Source organism: Heloderma suspectum, chromosome Z, assembly GCF_057233095.1.
Source record: "Heloderma suspectum isolate Gila_16-S chromosome Z, 16-S_ref, whole genome shotgun sequence".
NCBI lineage: Eukaryota > Metazoa > Chordata > Lepidosauria > Squamata > Helodermatidae > Heloderma > Heloderma suspectum.
In genome coordinates, this window is record NC_139476.1 from 5,723,687 (window position 1) to 5,744,426 (window position 20,740).

General features: G+C 47.0%; 1 protein-coding gene and 1 non-coding gene across 2 annotated transcripts in view; one reads left to right on the forward strand and one right to left on the reverse strand.

Moving 5' to 3' along the window:
* CERS4 (ceramide synthase 4) overlaps nucleotides 1-20,740 on the reverse strand; it is a 66,311-nt gene that overhangs the window by 33,766 nt on the left and 11,805 nt on the right. The gene's annotated exons all lie outside the window — the stretch shown is intronic.
* LOC146333561 (U2 spliceosomal RNA) lies at nucleotides 7,957-8,154 on the forward strand. The gene has a single exon (XR_014786521.1). It is a non-coding gene; the product is annotated as a U2 spliceosomal RNA (small nuclear RNA).

Below are 20,740 nucleotides of genomic sequence, written 5' to 3' on the forward strand. Positions count from 1 at the left end.
ACAGTGTTGGAGCAGGACTGGGGAGATTTGGGCTCAGATTCCCCACTTGCCCATGAAGATTACTGGATGATTTGGGGCCACCCATAGTTTTCTCAGCCTACCTCGCCGGGTTGTTGCGAGAAGGAAAGGCAAGGTGTGAGGAGAACTATGCACACAGCCTTACACTCTCCAGATGAAAAGTGGGGTATAAATGTAAGAAACGATGTTTAAAACGTGAGGGCTCAGGCCCCATGGAGCCCAACCCACTAGGAAACACTTCCTTTGCGAGCCCCATGGAGATGAAGGGGCCGTGTGTCCGAGGCTGCAGAAGCAGCACTGGAGTCTTGAAAGCTTTCACAAGGGTAAGGATGATCCTTTTTCCGATTCCCTCAGGGAACGAGAGGCTTCCCGCAATGTTTTAATGTAAGGCTTAGGGCACAGATACTGTTGGGGACTTCCCAGAATGAATCTCCTCTGTCCTTTTAAAGGCTAAACGCAGCTACAGAGGGAGATGCGTGGGTGGGGGTGACAATCCCCAATGTAGATGGGAGCTTTTTCAAACCCTTTCCTCCCACGCCATATTTCCGATCCAAATCCAGGCACCTTTATATTTTCTCCATGGGGCAGGTGGTGGCTTCTGGGGAAGTAATTTTGAGGCGGGGTGGGCAGCACAGGGGGAGAGAATTGAGCCCCCTCCCCCCCATCTAAATTAAGTGGGGGAAGAGCCACATTTAAACAAATGAACCGTGGGAGTTCAAAGCCCAGATCTCGTGCTGTATTAATAGGAGCCCAGGAAACTGCCTTATACTGAGCTAGAATGTCGTTCCCAGCCTGAGCTGGAGGTGCTAGGGCCTGAACCTAGGACCTCCTGAATACAAGGCATGTGCCCTGCCATTAACCTATGTCCCTGAACTATGGCCCTTCCACTGACAATAAAGTAAGATTCTAGTCCTTATGGTTCAAAGCAAAGGGCTGCTTCTGAATGGGAATGTAGGAAGCTGCCTTTTATGAGGTCAAACTATCTCTCCAGCTAGCTGATGACTGTTTACACTGGCTGGCAGGAATTTGGGAAATAATCCAAGCAGGATTTGTTCCCAACTCTACCTGGAGATTGAACCTGGGGCTGCCTACAGGCAAAGCTCTTAGTCTGCCACTGTGGAATGGGCCCTGCCTCTAACGACTAGAAGCTTCTTTCCCCAGAAACCATCAAAACAGAATGCCACAAAAAAAGAATCTACCAAGCTGTCACCCCAGCTGCCAATAAAACAATTTACTGTGGACTAGAAGCTTTTGTGGACTAGAGCCCACTTTGTTTGATGTCCCTCATGGCAGGGCAGGCTTATGAACATTTCTGCCATGACAATAAATCAACTCATTTTTACAGAAGTGGAAGACTCTTTCTGGCACCACTCCCTTTAATACCAAAGTCAAGAGGTGCGTGGCAATGGGATTAGAGCTCAAACTGAGAAGTAAGCAGGCTCAGGGGAGCTCCTCAGGTGCAGCAAACTTTTATTTAAAAAAACAACCCGAGGGGGCAACCCCCCTACACACACACACACATATACAAAAAAGCTCAAATGAGGACTGAGCACACAAGATAATGAGTGTCAGTTGGAAAAGACAAAACAGACAAGGCTGGGAAGGGACGGAATGCGTGACTCCTGTCAGTGGGAGCAGATTAAGGAAGAGTGGGTTTTGTTATGCATGTGTTTCATGGATTAATGGGCATCTTTCATTCCGTCATCCACGCATTGACAGAACTGGATTCCCCCCGCCCCCTTCGGAAAATCACTCAAAAAAGTCTGCCGCAATTTGGATAACTTCCACTCTTAGGCAGTATTTTGCGTATTTTTAGTAGTGCTCCACAGCAGAGACTAAGAGTAGGGATGGTGCAGATACCTGATTCCATCCGGGAAACCGGCGCACTCCCCCTGCCCACACCCCCAAGCTGCGCTCACTGAGCCCCTGCTTGCTCCCTGCTCATGCTTACCGAACCACCCTCACTCACCTGGGCGGCCTCATTGAGCTTTGCGACCTCCATTTTTTTGGGGGGGGGAGAATGGTGATCGCAAAAATGCACATATCTGTGTATACACAAAATGGGGGCATGAATCGCCAATATACACAAGATTATAGGCATGTGTTTGTCTGTAAACTAGTGTATATGAATCATAGAATCACAGAATCATAGGGTTGGAAGGGGCCTACAAGACCATCAAGTCCAACCCTGTGCTCCATGCAGGAAGCCTGATTCCCAGCGGTCTCCCATCCAAGTACTAACCAGGGCTGGCCCTGCTTAGCTGCAGAGATCAGACGAGATTGGGCACATCCAGCCCTTGGGCCATTCACAGCCCCATTTTGCATATACATGAATGTATTTTCATAAATACGCATATTTGTGTATATGCAAAATGGGGCCGTGATAGCCCATATACTGGTGTTTGCTTGCCTGTAATCTTGCGATTCATGGCTCCATTTTGTGCATATGCAAAAATGCACATTTTGGCGATCACCTTTTTTTCTTCTTCAAAAAAGTGGTGATTGCAGAGCTCGATGCGGCTGCCCAGGTAAATGCTCAAGCATTGGTCCAGGTGAGTGCAAGCGTAGGAAGAGGCTGGGTGGGTGCCCAGAGAATGTGGATGGTGGGGCACCTGCTCATCCCAACTGAAGAGAGTTTTGAGATGTATTCAATGTTGGTTTCTTTTTGTTTTTTTAATGAAGTATATATTAGTGCATTTTACACTAACCACGACTACATTTGTCTACAATTCCAGAAACTAAACAAACTAAAAATGGTCCACAACTCGGAAGATGTCGGTCCGCTGAGGAATCTCTAACCAGACAAAATGGACCACAAGACGTGTAATGTAGTCAGTTATAATGCCAAAAACGTTTATGAGAAACAAAATATGATAGTGAAATTCACACTTATAATTGACATTACACATCTTGTGGTCCATTTGATTTGGTTAGAGATTCTATCGTGGGTTCCCCTCCCCCTGTCTTGTTTGGGCTGCTGAGGAATCCATGGGTTAAATTTGTCCAAATCTGAAGTCATTCGAATCCATTTTGGATTTCTCTGACATCCCAAGTACAGACATACTGCAACATTTTGTTGCAGCCAGGTCCCACTTGTTTCCAACTAGTCTCTGTGCTGGGGAAAAAAACTGTACTGGGGGCCATTTGGTTTGTGGAGGTGCATGCCGTCTTTCTACTGCCTGTACACAAACGTACTGGTGTACCTGATGTACTGAGCGGTTGGAGTTTGCAAGGGGAAGATTGATCCTCATGTAAGTAATTGCTCTGTTGGAAGCACGTCCTGGGAGCTGCAGGCAACAGAGAGTACAAGAGTAACCTACTGGAAGGGCAGAGTGCCAGTCTCTCTTTCCTTTCCTTCACCACTCTACATTCCACTCTCGTCCTCACGTGTGTTGCTGGCTGAGGTGGTGGAGAGATTTGCAGAACAGCCTAGTCCAAAAGAGAGCAGCCTAGTCCAAAATGGCAGCCTAGTCCAAAAGAGAGCGTGCAACGACTGAATCTGACCAAAAAGTCCATCGATTCAGCCCAGCCAGGGGTGCCAAGGTGCTTAAAAGATTTGGGCCCCAGGCCTGTAGCATGCAAAGCTGTGTCAAATTTGCAGGTGCTCATATATATCTCTATAGGCAATTGTTTAGAAAGAATTTCTAGGATTGCTTGAAACATCTCAGGAGGCCATTCACTTCTCATCTAAATGGTCTCCAATAAAATAAAGTTATCCGTTTTCACCCCAGGCCACCCCAAACAAATGGGAGAAGTCCTCCCACGCCACCCCCTCAACAATATAAGAAGAGCCCTGCAGGATCAGACCAAGGGTCCCTCTAGTCCAGCATTCTGATCACACAGAGGCCAACTAGCTGTCGACCGGGAACCCACAAGCAGGGCATGAGTGCAACAACACCCCCCCGCCCATGTTCCCCAGCAGCTGCTGTACACAGGCTCACTGCCTCTGGACTGGTAGCCACTGACAGCCTTCTCCTCCGGGAATTTGTCCAGCCCCTTCTAAAGCCCTCCAAATGGGCGGCTATCACTGCATCCCGAGGAAGTGAATGCCATAGTTTAACGCTGCGCTGGGTAAAGAAGGGCTTCCTTCGTGGCCATGCAGGGGCAGATCTGTGCACGTGCGTGTTGGGCGTGCACCTTCCCAGGGCAGGATCCAGGGCAGTGGGATCCAGGGCAGTGGGAAAGCAGTTCAGGGCTCCAGGGCAGTGGGAAAGCGGTTCAGGGCTCCGGACACACAGGCCCAGCCTTCACAGTACCCCTCACGCTGGCCTCCACGTTCCGACAGGGGCCAGGCAGATGGCTCCGGCATGTCCCTGAGCGAGACGTGATTGCAAGGACTGGTTCTTTGCTGTGCAACAACTGTCGTTCAACAGACGGCCGCCCTGGGAGAGGAAATGCCACATCGCCATACTAAGTAGCCGTAGATCAATGCACTGAACCCCAAGCAACACTGAGGAGTGGGGGGCAGAGAGAGTTTGATTTCTCTGGAAGCTGGCAACTGCTTCTGGGTATCTTGGCAGCACAGATTTGTTATTTGTAAAAGAAAAACAGCCTCTCTGTTTTGTAAAATAAATATTTATAAATGACTGCATTTTGATTATTTTGTGCACTGCCCCGGGGTTCTTAGGCGGAAGGGTATATAACAACAACAAGCCTGCATCCATTCATTTGGCTGCTTAATCCAATAAATTCTGTTGCTTCTCTGCTCACCCATTTTTATTTTATTATCTATTATTACATTTATATCCTGGCTTTCTTCCCTCATACAGGGATCCCAAGCTGGCTTACATGATCCTCCTCCTCTCCACTTTATCCTCCCAATGACCCTGTGAGGTAGGTTATGCCCAGAGTCAGGGACTGGCCCAAAGTCACCCGGTGAGCTTCCATGGCCGAGTGGGGACTAGAACCCGGATCTCCCGACTCCCAGTCCAACACTCTCACCACTACATCTAACCATCTGGTTCCCAGCAATAGCACACATGGGCATTTATTTCCCTGGGTCCTATGTGAGGTTTTTCCTCCAGAAAAATCAGTAGCAAAAGCCCGTCTGGATCAGACCCAAGGATTCATCTCATCTAGCTTCGTCTGGCTCACAGGGCCCAGTCAGATGCCTTGTAAGCCATGGCCCTCGCCTGCTGTGTCTCCCACCCCTGCAGTAGCTGCGGCATACGGCCCCCAAACTTGAAGACTGCATTGAGTCATCATGGCCAACAGCCAGTCTGCCACTTCCGTCGGAACAGCGGCACTCTTGGTGAATGTTCTCTTCATGACGCTTCTCCTGAGCAGTTAGAAAGATGGTGAATATTCCGTGCTGTCACTGGGGCTCAACCAAGTAGCTCGGGAAAGGGAGAGATCATGGGAAGGGAAACTGAGGATAACAGTCTGTTCTTGGCCTGTTTTTATATTAGCGTGTGCGTGTGCGTGTGTGTGTGTGTGAGGGAGAGAGAGAGGGAGAGAGAGAGAGATTGATTTCCTGCTACAGAGGAGGCAATCTTTTTACTTACATTTTTCATTTGTTAGCATAATGAATACATTCTGAGCAAAGAATTGCAAAGTCGCTTGTTCGCATCTTACCTGTGCCACGGAGGTGGCCTTGAGCAAGCCAAACCTGCTGAGCTTTAACACACACACCCTCTGCCAACGTCACCCTGGCCTGACCTACCCTGCAGGGCTGTTGTAGGCATTACGCCAAGAACGTGCAGGACGTGTGAATGAAAAAATAGAAACAAAGGACCATCACAGAAACGCTAGCTGCTCTTGTGAAGATTTTCCTGATTTCACAGCAAAAGACAAACTTTCACATCCACCTCCCCCCTACCCCTGAAAATGGAGTTGACCGACGGGCACCTCTCCGGCGTTTCCAGGGAAATCCCAAGGGCACAGTAACTATAGAAACGAGGCCGTTCGGAGACAAAAACCCTTTTTTGGCAATTTGGGTGGACTCTGGCTCATTAAAGGTCATCTCTCCATAGTGTTGAATGCAAAGTGCTGTTGAACGTCTTCGGGGAGGCGGGGAGAGACAGAAGGGGTTTTCAGCCTGGAACTCCTGTTCCCACACGGCCCGGCTTGGGTTCTGGGTTGGAGACGCATGTGGTAAAGGTGCAGTGAAACCCAGGAGTCGAGATGTGTGGGTGTCCTGCGTTGACAGGGTGAATGCAGGAGGGGAGAAAATCCCCATTTCAAAACTGTGTGTAGACCCCCAGGGGGCCACCTGAGGCAGGAGGCACCATACATTCTGGATGCAGAACCCCTGATGGCCACACCCTCTTCTCCAGCCCCCCCCCCCGAACACCTATCGCTGGGTGATTTCCCAGTTTTTGTCCCATTTTCTCCCCATTCTAAAAGGAGCCCTCTCCTAAGGCTCAGTTACCAGCAATCATTCTGAACTGTGTGAAGAAGAAAGCCCTTCTTCACTCGGCGCAGAGTTAAACTCTGGAACTCACTTCCACAAGAGGTTGAGACGGGCCTCCAAGTTGGATGGCTTGAAAAGGTTTTCCAAGGATCCTTCCTAGATGCATCGTAATGGCTGGGAAGGTAAGCTTTGCTTTCAAGATGGGCCTTCATCTATCTGTCAGAGCCATCACACTCGAACGACGGAGAAGAAATAGGAGCCATGCAGGTATGGGACTGGATGAGACTACACAGGACAAATTCATGGGGATTGCACAGTATCAGAAGCAGTGTGCCTTTGTACACCACTTGCTGGGGAACATGGGCAGGAGGGTGCTGTTGTACTCCTGTCCTGTTTGTGGGTTTCACATGGGCAGTTGGTTGGCCACTGTGCGAACAGAATGCTGGACTAAATGGACCTTTGCTCTGATCCAGGAGGGCTCTTCGGATGTTCTTGTGTTCTTATGTTCTTATGAACTAGACGGATGAATGGTCTGAGCTTCCTACATCCCCATTTAAGGCAGACCTTTCTTTAGAGCCCTGAGGACTGGAAACTTGCGTCATTTTTAAATGAATGCAGAGCACATGATTTGCATACACAAGGTCCCGAGTCCAATTTCTGCCATCTCCAGTTAAAAAACAGGATCTCTGATAGCAAGTGAGGAGAAAGACATCCAGAGACCCCCACTGCCGGTCAGAATGGACCTGGGGTCTCCAACCAATGTGGCTGTGTATAGCTCTCTTAGCACCCGCCAGGTTCCCTGCCCCTCCTGATTTTTGTTTTATTTCCTAAGGCATTTATAAATTGTTATTCTTTTTAAATTGGGAGTCTGGCATGCTGCAAAGCCACGTTCTGCCCTCCGGCACCATCTTTATCTGTGTTTCAGCAGAGTGGTTTTGCCTTTTAGAGCTCAGCCTCCATCTCTGTAGTTCGCTTAGGTTCTTGGGGAAGTTACTTTCCTTTCTGCATCACCCATTTGCCTTCTGGAGTGGTTCGCAACTGGCTGAGCCTACCATGACAGCCATTTTAGGAAAGGGCAGGCCTTGCCCCTGCATGGCAGCCGTTTTGTGGGAGCGCCCATGGCACTCTCTCAGGATTCCAAACATGCTTACTGACCCAGAAAGGTTGAGGACCCCTGGAACAGGCAATACTGGTCTAGATGGAGGGGAAAGGATCTGTGGGAGGAGGAGGGCGGTGATTTCTATTTTTCATTTGGCGTTGGTTCCCTTTCAGTACATACAAGTGGAGAGGCAATGGGTTCAGTCAGCAGCACTCCCTCGGAGGTATTTAAGAACAGAAGAAGATTGAGTGATGACAGTGCAGCCTGAAGGCAGGAGCAGCACTAGAAGAAAAACACATGTGGCGAAGAGAGGAAGAAATAGAAAGAACATAAGATCAGAAGTGCCCTGCTGGATCAGACCAAGGGTCTATCCAGTCCAGCAATCTGTTCACACAGCAGCCAACCAGCTGTCAACCAGGAACCCACAAGCAGATGAGTGCAACAGCTCCCTCACACCCATGCTCCCCAGCAACTGGAGTACACAGGTATACTGCCTCTGATACTGGAGGTGGCCAGTATCTATTCTTATCAGTTTAATATCTGATATGCCCTCTACCTGAGGACTATATATTAAATGGATATTTGGAAATGGGATATATAAAAAAAGTGGCACATAGGTGGCACATAGCCATCAGGACTAGTAGCCATTGATAGCCATCTCCTCCAGGAATGTGTCCGACCCCCTTTTAAAACCATCCAAATAGGTGGCCATCACTACATCCTGCGGTAGCGAGTTCCACAGGTGAACTCTGCAGTCCTTCCTTTGATCTGTCCTGAATCTCCCGAATCAGCGTCATACGATTACCCCACTGGGTTCTAGTATTTTGGGAGAGGGGGGGAAATGTCCCACACCATGCATAATTTGTACACCTCTATCGTGTCTCCCCTGACCCTCCTTTTTTCCAAGCTAAGCAATCCCAGCTGCTGTAACCTATCACAGGGGAGATGCTCCAGCCCCTGGATCATTTGAGTTGCCCTTTTCTGCATGTTTTCCAGCTCTACAAGATCTTTGTTTAGGTGCAAATGGCCATGGAGGCGGGTGGCTCTGATATCAGTGGGGCAGTGAATCTGCTCCAGGTTTCAGTCGGAACCAGTCAGAACTGTGAAGAACTATTCAAGAACTGTGAACTATCCAAGCACTTTGGATCACACTCCTCCACAGTTCTGACTGAAACCCAGAGCGGATTCACCACCCCTCTGACATCTGAGCCACCAGCCTCCACTGGCAAAAACGTGTATTTGGGGTGGGGGAGCGCAAAACTATCTTTATAGCATAATCCTGTACACGTCTACTCAGACATATGTCCCACTGAGTTCAATGGGGCCTACTCTCAGGTGAGTACAGGAGCTGCTTAGGGTCTCTAAAATGATGCAGACACAGATATTTTCCTTGATTTCGATTCCAACATCTCTCCATTCGTCCCTTGTTGCACTGGCATGTGCATTCGGCACCCAGCACATGCTCAGAGGCACCCCTGGGAAAGAAAGAAATCCCCCTCATCCACTCAATGGGGTTGGATTCGATGGTCTTGTTAGGCCCCTTCCAAGCCTACTATTGGATGTCTATTCAATGATTCCCCTGACAGGTTTTTCCTGCAAAAATGAAGTAAGATTCCAGTCCTCATGGTTTGGAATCTAGGGCAGATTTAATCAGGAGCATGGTCTTATATACCAAGTCAGACCCTTCATCCATCTACCCCAGTACTGCACTCACCAGTAGCGGCTTTTCAGGGTTTCAGATGAGGGTTTTCCCAGCCCTACTAGGAGAAGCTGGGAACTGAACCTGGGATTTTCTGCATGCAAAGTAGTTGCTCTACAAGTGAGCTACGGCCCTTCACCTAAATTTTAGGGCCTAAGGATAAAGCAAGATTCTAGTCCTCATGATTCTGAATCAAGGCCTGATTTAAATAGGAACTTAAGGTTCTGCCTTATATGGAGGGAGACCATTGGTACATCCAACACTGTACCTTCTACCCTGACTTGCAGCACCTCTCCAGGTCGTGGGGAAGAGAAGGGTCACCTACAGCTTGGGCCTTCTTAAAATAATCTTAATAAAAAGAAATGGGGTGGGGGCCAGCGTCTGGAAAAAATATACTCCAAATTAGAGACCCTCCCATAACTGAAGATCTGGCTGGTTAGTTCTGCCTAGCGGTGGACAAATCAGTCAGTTTCACTTTCTCCCCAAGTAGCAAATTTTGGCAAGTTCTTATCAAAACCCCCGAATGGAATGAAGCTCTCACTTCATGTGAGAGTGAAATTCAAGAGGTAGAGCTATTCCCAGAGGGGAAAGTCACATTTGCGGGCCTGCTGTGTAACTCTTAAAGACGAGAAGCCGGTCAGAAAGGAAGCGGTGGCAACCATAATTCAGCACAGCAAACACGGTTGAACGTGCAAAGGATTCGGATCCAGAGCCAAGCACTCTGAGGCCTGCCTGCACCTGGATGGACAAATGGGTCCACTTCGCTTTCTCCCACATTCGATTTGTTGGGTTGAATCTCACATTCTTTTTGTCCCACTCATGAAGGAGTTTGCAGATATTGACGAGTTCTTCTAACCCTCCCTGGAACCTAACACGATTCTTACCTATGCCTCCTTCTGGCCAGGAGGTGGAATGTAGCTCTATGCCCCAGATCAGATGCCCTGGGCCTCCCTATGCATACTGGGTAATCGGAACCTAAGAACAGCTCTGCTGGACTAAACTAAATCTCCACCTAACCCGACATCCTGTTTCCAACAGTGGACCGCCAAGTGCCGTTGGGAGAGGCCACAAACAGAACACGGAGCGTTCCCAGTTTTTGCATCCCTTCCATATCTGTGAGGCAGGCTATTTGCTTAGTTTCAGGCTGGTAGTAAAAATGTGTTTTTATTCCCAATGGCTTGGAATGGTTTTTCACATGAGACTAAGGACCTGAAGAGAAAACTCTCTGGAAAAGACCCTGATGCTGGGAAAGACTGAAGGCAAAAGGAGAAGGGGACGGCAGAGGATGAGATGGCTAGATAGCATCACCGATGCAATGAATATGGACTTGAGCACGCTCCGGGAGAGAGCGCAGGACAGGAAGGCCTGGCGTGCTATGGTCCATGGGGTCACGAAGAGTCGGACACGACTGAACAACAACAAGGACCTGATCCTACTTTAAATGTGTGTGTGTGTGTGTTTTAAAGTAGCTCTGCTCTTAATCTTGTGTGTGGTCCAATTTGGTTTCAATGTTTTGTTTTTGTATGACTTTGTTAGGACCGAAAGGTGGCTTAGAAATATGCCTTATGGATAAAGTAGCATTGTAAAAAGCCAGCCAGGTTGGCTCCCAGGTGGTGCTTTCCATGGTACAGAGATTAGCATAATCTGTCATTGGCTAATAACTGCAGATAACAGTGCTGTTAAAGGCGGAGGAGCAAGGCAGCAACAAAGAAGTTGGCAACCCTAGTGAGCAAAGAGAACAGCTGCGTGGGAGATGAGAAAGGTTTCTCCCCTGCCCTCCCTGGCTCCAGAAACATATGAGTTCTCTGGTATCAAAGAGGAAATGCTGGTGAATGTAACTCTTGGACCGAGAAGTGCAGTGCAAGCAAGATTTAGACCTCAAGCACAGCTGTGAAGGAAGCTGAAGGCTAATGCTCAGAGGTCTTGTGAAATCCTGCTCTGGTGAATGAGTCAACAGCCAAATATATGTATACATCAATGCCTATATGTATATTAATAACTACACTTTTAAAAAAAGACAACACAAAGAGCATTGGTGAAACTGTCCAGTTTCCAGGTGGGGTTTGAAGGAAAGAGGTAACACTGAAAGGTAGGTAATGGTAGGTAATATAGGTAGTGAGAGCAAGTGTAGTGTAGTGGTTAGAGTGTTGGACTGGGACACAGGAGACCCGGGTTCTAGTCCCCACTCGGCCACGAAGCTCACTGGGTGACTTTGGGCCAGTCACTGACTCTCAGCCTCACCTACCTCACAGGGTTGTTGTGAGGATAAAATGACAAGCAGAAGGACCATGTAAGCCGCCTTGGGCTCCTTGCAAGAGGAAAAAAGGTGAGATATAGATATAATAATAAATATAAATGAATAGTGACAAATTCACTAACCTTGTCAGTTTCACCCGACTGCAGAAATAAGGCTGAAAGCTGCACATTTATTCCACCCCCAAACCATTTTCAGTTATTGTCTGGGAATCTTCCCCTACACTTACAGCAAAAAATGATAAAATACAATTGTTGTTGTTGTTGTTTTTAAAGAATATCACATAAAAGAGCAACTTGCAGCATAAACGTTCCCAGCCTAGAGAAGAGGAATAAAAGCGGACTCACAACTATATAGCATGTAATCAGTGGTTCAGAACACTATAAACACAGAGGCCTAGGAGGATTTTTTTAAAAAAAAGTTTACTTGGCACCAACATGACCATAAAGAAGGTGGCCAGGCGAGCTTTTCTGGGTGCCACCACTGAGAAGACCCTTTCCTTGGTAGGCACACGTTTCACTTCTCTTGGTGGGGCCCCCTCGGAACAGAGCGTCTGAACAGGATTTGAAAGTTATACCAACATTGCCCCTCCAGGAAATTCCTGACTGGTGTGGCGGATAACTTCCTCCTACAGAAAGTAGAGGAAAGAACTAGAGGATCAGCTATCCTTGACTTGATCCTAAACAACAGAGATGACTTAGTGGGTAAAGTAGCAGTTACAGGAACTCTGGGGGAAAGCGACCATGTTATACTTGAGATCATGGTTCTAAAGGAAGCAAAAGCCAAGTGTAGCCAAAACCGTACCCTGGATTTTATGAAAGCTGATTTTAATAAACTCAGAACAATGGTCAGTAAGGTCCCATGGCAAGCGACACTAACGAGAAAAGGAGTCCAAGATGGGTGGGAGCTTTTAAAAAAGGAAATTCTCAAGGCACAATTACAAACAATTCCAACAAGAAGAAAAGGTGGAAGACAACAGAAGAAGCCAATGTGGCTTCACAAAAAGCTAAGAGATGACCTGAAAACAAAAAAAGTACACATATAGGAAGTGGAAAGAAGGCCAAGTAACAAAGGAAGAGTACAGGCAGGTAGCACAGAATTGCAGGGATGGCGTCAGGAAGGCTAAAGCTGAGAAGGAGCTGAGGTTAGCGAGGGATGCTAAAAGCAACAAAAAGGCTTTCTTCAGCTACATGCAAAGTAAGAGACAGAGGAAAGAAATGATGGTTCAGCTATTAAATAAGGATGGCAAAATGGTAACAGAGGGCAAAGAAAAGGCAGAGGTGCTCAGTTCCTACTTTGGCTCAGTCTTCTCCCGAAAGAGGGTCTATGACCCCCCTGGCAAAGGCGCAGTACAGGCTGAAGGGGCAGGATTGCAGCTTGAGATCGATAGGCATATGGTCAAGGAACACCTAATGACTTTGAAGGAGTTCAAATCTCCAGGGCCAGATGAACTGCATCCTAGAGTCATAAGGAACTGGCAGAAGAACTCTCAGAACCACCCTCTATTATCTTTGAGCAATCATGGAGGACGGGGGAAGTGGCAGATGACTAAAGGAGGGCTAATGTTGTCCCTATCTTCAAAAGGGGCAAAAAGGAGTAACCTGGAAACCACAGACCAGTCAGCCTGACATCAATCCCTGGGAAAATTCTGGAGCAGGTTATCAAGCAATCCATCTGTAAGTACCTGTAAACAATGCAGTGACTACTCAAAGCCAACATGGATTTGTCAAGAACAAGTCCTGCCAGATGAATCTGATCTCATTTTTTGATCAGGTAACCTCCCTTGTGGACCATGGGAATGCTGTGGACAAATATATCTCGACTTCAGCAAGGCTTTCGACAAAGTGCCCCATGATATCCTGATGAGCAAACTAGCTCAAAGTGGGCTAGATGAAACAACAATTCAGTGGATCCACAGCTGGCTACAGAATTGGACTCAAAGAGTGCTTCTCAATGGGACCTTCTCAAACTGGGGAGAGGTAACGAGTGGGGTACCGCAGGGCTCAGTCCTGGGCCCAGTGCTCTTCAACATTTGTATGAATGACTTGGAGGAGGAGGTGCAGGCAATGCTGATCAAATCTGCAGATGACACAAAATTGGGAGGGATAGCTAATACTTTGGAAGACAGAAACAAATTCAAAGTGATCTTGATAGATTGGAGCACTGGGCAGAAAACAAGAGAATGACATTTAATAGGGATAAATGCCAAGTTCTGCACCTAGGAAAAAGAAACCAAATGCACAGTTACAAGATGGGGGATACGTGGCTCAACAACACTACAAGCAAAAAGGATCTTGGAATTGTTGTCTATCGCAAGCTGAATATGATCCAACAATGTGATGTGGCTGCAAAAAAGGCAAATGCTCTTTTGGGCCGCATTAACAGAAGCATAGCTTCCAAATCACGTGAAGTACTAGTTCCCCTCTACTCAGCACTGGTTAGGCCTTATCTGGAGTACTGTATCCAGTTCTGGGCACCACACTTTAAGAAGGATGCAGTCAGGCTGGAGGGGGTTCAGAGGAGGGCAACGAAAATGATCAGGGGACTGGAAACAAAGCCCTATGAAGAGAGATGGAAAGTACTGGAGATAGGATAGTGCTCTTCAAGTACTTGGAACGTTGTCACAGACAGGAAGGTCAGGATCTCTTCTCCATCATTCCAGAGTGCAGGACACGGAATAATGGGCTCAAGTGTCAGGAAGCCAGATTCTGGCTGAACATCAGGAGAAATGTCAGAGCAATACGACAATGGAACCCATGACCTAGGGAGGTGGTGGGCTTTCCCACACTGGAGGCCTTCAAGACGAGGCTGGACAGCCATCTGTCAGGGATGCTCTGACCTGGATTCCTACAGTGAGCAGGGGGTTGGACTCGATGGTCTTGTAGGCGTCTTCCAACCCTACTATTCTATGATTCTATGATCATTCACAAATATCTTCACTGGCTGGGTTCACACAACACACTAAACCGCACTCAGTGGTTGAGTGAGGGCCAGTGTGGTGTAGTGACTAGAGTGTTGGACTGGGAGCTAGGAGATCTGGGTTCTAGTCCCCACTCAGCCATGGAAGCTCACTGGGTGACTTTGGGCCAGTCACAGACTCTCAGACCAACGTACCTCATAGGGCTGTTGTGAGGATAAAATGGAGAGGAGGAGGATAATGTAAGCCGCCTTGGGTTCCGTGCAAGAGGGAAAAAGGTGGGATATAAATGCAATAAATAAATAATAAATAAACCCAGCCACTGTCTCTCTAGTGCTTTCATTCACCAACTTTCTCTGTCTCTGTCCCTGTCTCCCTCTCTCTCTCTTACTTCACCATCTCCTCAATCTTCCCTGAAACAGAAACTAGGAGGAAAACCTTGTTAACTTCACCAGTGTCTCTCTCTGGAGACTCAGGTGAAAGGGATAAGGTCAGCAGGGAGTTTGTCAGTTTCAACAATTCCCTTCAATCCCCATGGAGTCAGGTGAAACTGAGTAGGTCTGAAAGCCTTGCCAATTTTACCTATTTCCTTCACACATACATGCACAAACGTATGTGAAACTATGCACACTAGAACTGATGCATACGCACATATGCATCTGACTGGGGTGGTGGTGGAATAAACACAGTGCTGCAGTTGACAAGACTTTTCCCTGACCATGTCATCTTCGGCAAAGATCCAAGAGGAAAGGGGAATAGGAAAAACAAACAGCCATGTGGCAGATGCAGCCAAGCAAAAGACAGGAGATGCCTTAATAATAGTGGGGGAAGGAACATTTCTATGTAGGACTCAACGTCAGCCATTTTTAAGCTACAGCTTCATCAGAAAAGCGCAGCTTAGCTTGTAACCAAGCCTAAGACATGTAACAGAAATAGCAGCATATACTTCCTCTGCTTATGTCTCCCCTTCCTCTCTGCTGTTTCCCCTGTAATCAAAATTTAGTTCGTAAGCTATGCCACTGAAATGATTACATCTTCTTCTCTTGTCTGTTTCCCCCACATAAAATTGTAAATGTAAGTAGGAATCTTTTGGTTTCTCTCGGTCTCTCATTTTCCAAGTCTTAAGTTCAGTTTATCCCAAAATTTGAGAATTCTCCCAATATTAAATATGGTTCATCCCAAACTTTGAGATTTTATTTTATTCTTGTTTAAAGTTTCAGTGAAAATGTATGCAATTTTGCCCAACATACACATTTTTTGTGCATGTTGGGCAAAAGAATACATTTTTGAATGCATTTTTAAAGTTATTTTCACTCATATATACCTTTTTCTGAACCTTTTCCCCAAATACATGTATTTTTGAATTACAGAACTCCATTGCAATTTTCAGAGAAGTGCAGTTTTCAAAGAATAACTGAGTTTTGGTTTGCATCTAGGTTCCAAAGTGCAAAATTAAGGAAGTCCCATTTTAAAGCCAGAGAAGTCTGGTGGCTGTTACCAGATTTATTTATTTCAAATATTTCTAGGCCTCTAAGAGCAAAAGCTCTCCTAAGGTGGCTTCCGCAATAACATCCCATACAAGGATAAAACAGTCAAAATTAATAAAAGCAAAAAATAAAACATCTAGCCCAGATAGTACTAAAATCTATAACACAGTTGCAGCTTAAAAACACACACGCTCCAGAACAATCCAATTAAAACATAATCAGGAAAGGACCACAGAAAACAAATAAGTCTTCAGGGCCTTCCTAAAAACTTGCAATGATGGATCTTGACAGGACCATGATGGCAACCCATTCTAGAGGTGTGGGGCCACTGCAGAAAAGGCCCTTTCTCATGTACTTGCCCACTTAACTGCCCTCAAAGGTGGGCAAGTGATAAGGGCCTCTGTTGCTGTTCTTGAAGTAGAGGCAGGCTGATACAACTAATACCTTTGGGTAATTTGGTCCCAAACAGTTTAGGGGTATACAGGAGGGGTGCTGAAACCAGCAGATTTTAACTTAAAAGTTCTTCCTGCCAGTAAGTCAGCCCTTAGGAGAGGAGTTGCCTTTTAGTATGGAGAGAAAAATTGCTTCAAAGCTGGGAAACTGCTAAATGATTGGCCATTGGGGGAAAAGGGGGGAGTTTCCCCACTCATGCCATAGAGAGTGATCTAATTTAGCATGTTAATTTCACTTGTATTTAGAAAATGCCAAAGCTTTAAAAAAAGAAAAAAAGGACACTATATTAATTTTTTTGTCCCAATATACCTCAAGTATTTGATCTAAAATATGGGGGGGGGATTAAAGCAGACTTAATATTATTTAAATGCTATATTATGTAGAATGTTTTACTGGAATAAATTAGATTTATTGGAATAAACGTGCCTGAATTTAGTACGTCCTTCCTGTACGTTGTGTCAATTTAAGAGAAAAGCCAAAGCTACTGAAAACCGTTGACACACGGAAGGAAAAATCCAGATTTAGACATACTTGGAGTAGACCCACTGAAATCAAGCGGGACAGGTAAGCCATGGCGAACTGAAGTTCCATTGATTTCAGTGGGTCTACTCTAATTTGGATCCGACCCTGATACATTTTAGCAACCCAAAGCAATGTGCAAGATATGCTGACAACCATTCAACATCAACTTTGAAACTGCCAAAGCTCAGCTAATATTGCATTTGCAGTTGGCATCCGTTCATTGTTACTTATAAAACGGGGGGGAAATTCCACGGACAAATAACGCACTGCTTATTATGGGCTGTGCAGCAGAGGTGGCATGGACAGCAAAGAGTAGTGGGGGCTAACAGCACACAAATTATGCCAGGTTTTTGTGATCTGCACTCCCTTCCGGTCCATTTCTGGGCCCAATTCAAAGTGCTGGTATGTATGTATGTATGTATGTATGTAAGTATTATATTTACACTATTACATTTATCATGAGGTTTTTTTTTTCAAAATAAATTTAACAAAATAAAGGCAACGAAAAGAAGAATGTACAGAATAATAAATCAAGATCACTAAAGAAACAAAGGGATTCACTAATTATAATTCCTAGTCTATACATTATTACATTTGTGGCATAGTCCTATATGCACATTTAGACAGAAAGAAATCCTAGTCTCAGCATGCTGGCTGGGGCATGCTGGGAATTGTAGGACTTCTTTCTGTCTAAATGTGCTTAAGATTGCACCCTTATATTATTACATTCTTTTGCAAGGAGCTCAAGGTGGCTTACATTATCCTCCTCCTCTCCATTTTATCCTCACAACAATCTTGTGAGCTAGGTCAGGCTAAGAGGCAGTGATTGGCCCAAAGTCACTCAGTGAGCTTCATGGCTGAGTGGGGACTCGAACCCAGATCTCCTGGGTCCTAGTCCAACACTCTGACCACTGCACCACGCTGGCTCCCACCGGAACTCACCTTTAAAGCCCTCAACCAGCCTTCCTGCACCTGGGGTCCTCCAGATGTGGACTTCAGCCTGAGCCAGAATGGCTGATGCTCAGGAATCAAAAACACCTGGCAGGCACCAGGCTGAGAAAGCCCTAAACACCTGGCTTGGGCCCAGATGACCTGAGTGACCGTCTTCTTCCATCTAGCCTGCCCAGACCCTAAGATAGTCTTCAAAGCCCTCCACCAGGTGCTCGTGCCAAATGAGGTGAAGTAATTGGCTACTAAAAAGAGGGCCTTTTTAGTGCTGGCTCCCTGGTTGTGGAATTACCTCCACAGAGAGGCTTGCCTAGCACCTATCTTGTAGTCTTTTTAGTCTCGGAGTGTGGAACCACTTTCAACTTGAGGGCTGAATTCCACTTCGGAGAAGCTTTCTGGGGGGGGTGTTCCAGTGGTGGGAAGGGCCGAAGACAAAAGGCCTGGGCCCCAAACTTCCTAGCTGGGGGATGCTGGGAGTTCCAGTCCAACATGCCTGGTGGACACCCTACATGGACAGCCTAGAATCTTACTCTAATTTCAAGGGGAAGGGCTGTAGGTCGGTGGGACACAGTGCTCAGTCCCTGGCATCTCCAGTTAGAAGGAACAGGAAAGACCTTTCTCTGTTTGGCAGCCAGGATAACTGCTGTCAGTAGAGCAGCTGACACGGGGTAGGTAAGTGCACCGGTGGCAGATTTGGTAGAAGGCAGCTCCCTATGGCCACAAGGGCAAGAGCCAGTGTGGGGTAGTGGTTAGAACGCTGGACTGGGCCTTGGGAGATTTGGTTCCAGTCCCCACTCAGCCATGAAGCTCCCTGGTTGACTTTGGGGCAATGCTGAACTCTCAGCATAATCTACCTCACAGGGTCGTTGTGAGGATAAAATGCAGAGGACGGGGATCGCATAAGCCGCCTTGGGCTCCATGCAAGAGGGGGGAAAGCAGGATATAAATGTAATAATAAATAAATAAGAGTGCCTCTGAGCATGTGCTGGAGCCATTCCTACATTGCTTGGGGTTAGATCCAGGATCTGCCTACCTCGACAGGAAGGGCTGCACTCATGGAAAGTCTGTCCAATTTGGGGGATCTCCCCCCACACCAACACACACAAACAGCTCACTCCATTCCGCATGGTCTCCTGACTCTCTGTGTAGCATTTAGGGGAGGGGGGTTGCAGCAGCTGCCATGGGAAGGAGGAACGGGGAAATCCACTTTCCACCTGCAGAAGTGGATCCAACCCTGGGTATATCAACCCACCAGATTTCTAATAACTCCATGATGTCTACATCACTCCCCTGCCCCTTTTCTTCAACACATAATTTCAACAAGTGATGAATTATTAAACGGAGACAACTTTCCGATGGGCCCTTTCCGTCAAATGCCTCCTGGGGCCTATAGATGTGTGTGGGGGGTGTTTTTTCCCAATTCATCATCCTTGGGATTTCCCTTCCTGCCAGCTTTTATCAGCATCAGCTGTGCTCTCTGCAATGGGCAGTGGTGCAAAGAAACCCAGGCCGACCAATGCCTTATTTCAAAAGCCGCAAACCATTTCTGAAAAAAAGTCGAACCCTGGGGAAAGACCAACAGCTGCCCAAGAGGGTGGCGTCTGAACGCATGCAGAGTGCCTTTCCTTTATCATCAAGGGTGGGAGCATGTGTCACCAGAGGTGTGAGGAGACTGCTGGGAATGGCTTCTTAACGACACCTTTTGCAGCCATGCTGCAGGGTGCAAGAGTCACGTCCTCATGAATTCTGGGGCCAGTTGGAGAACAGGGCCGTTTCACCAGCCCTGCTGAAAGGTCTCATCTGTCACCACCAGCGGCCATTCCAGCAGGCTGAGCTCAGGGAGATGAAAGGGAGAAGCAAGGCCATTTCCTCAGCCCTGCTGCAAGTATAAATCCTTGCTCCCGTCTTCCCTCCCCAGTCCTTTTTCTTTGCGTGTCGTGGCTTTTCAGATTATAAGCCTGCAGGTAGAAACCATCTGGGTTCATTGATTCTACATCAGCCTCTCTGGGAGGAGCAGCATAAAAGCAGTTCACATAAAAATAATAAGAAATAACACGCCCCATGACTACTGTCCACTCCGGCCCCTGTAATAAAGCCGATCTGCAAACATCTGCGACTCAAGAGGGTCCGACAGCGGATCGTCCCAAGTTTAACATCTCACTGTCCGAATGTCAAGGGCTGTCACAAGGCCTGTTTGAAAGAAACAGGAGGCAGCTTTCCAAGAAACGTAGGGGAGGTGGTTAATTAGTTTCCTAATGCTGCTGGAAGCGACAACGTGGCCACTCCGCAGCTGTTTTGACTTTGGGGTTTAAAAATAAATACAGTCACGTTCCCGCCATGATCCAGGCCCGTGTCCTGGTCCTAGCGGTGGTGAGCCAACATTCCAAGTGCCCGGGGAAATACGTAACAAAGCTTTCCCCCGTCACTTCCACTACAAGATCTATTTTTGCCAGACAATCCGCTTTGCCAGCCCTCATTTAAGTCGTGGAGATGGTCCTCGCGACATATGGGGTGTACTATGGATTAAGAGGTTTTAAGAGATTCTAGGTTCCGGGCAGGTCAGATTATAGTGAGAAGGAAACCTCTGCAGCAAGGGATTTTGGGAGCAGGAGCTCCAACTGAATTACAGCTTTCTCTGAATCATCACAAACCCCTGCCTAGGAAGGGAATCAGGGGTGTCGTTAGATTAGAGTCTACAAGGCCTGAGCCCCAAATCTTTCTCAGAGCCCCAAATCTATTCCACAGAGCCCTGAGTGCAGGAGGCAATTTTCAAGGGGTTAACTCTCGCCTTTCCACATGCTGCAACAGCTCCCATCACCCCCAGTCTACCCCTGCATGGCAATTAAGCTTAGAAAAAAAGCCCTGTTTCCAGTGGTTTGGGATGAGTGCAAATGAATGGAAGTGCAAATGAATGGAGGAATTTATTTTATTGGAGTTTATTTAGTGGAGAAATGTATTTGAGAGCCAGTGTAGTGTAGTGGTGAGAGTGAC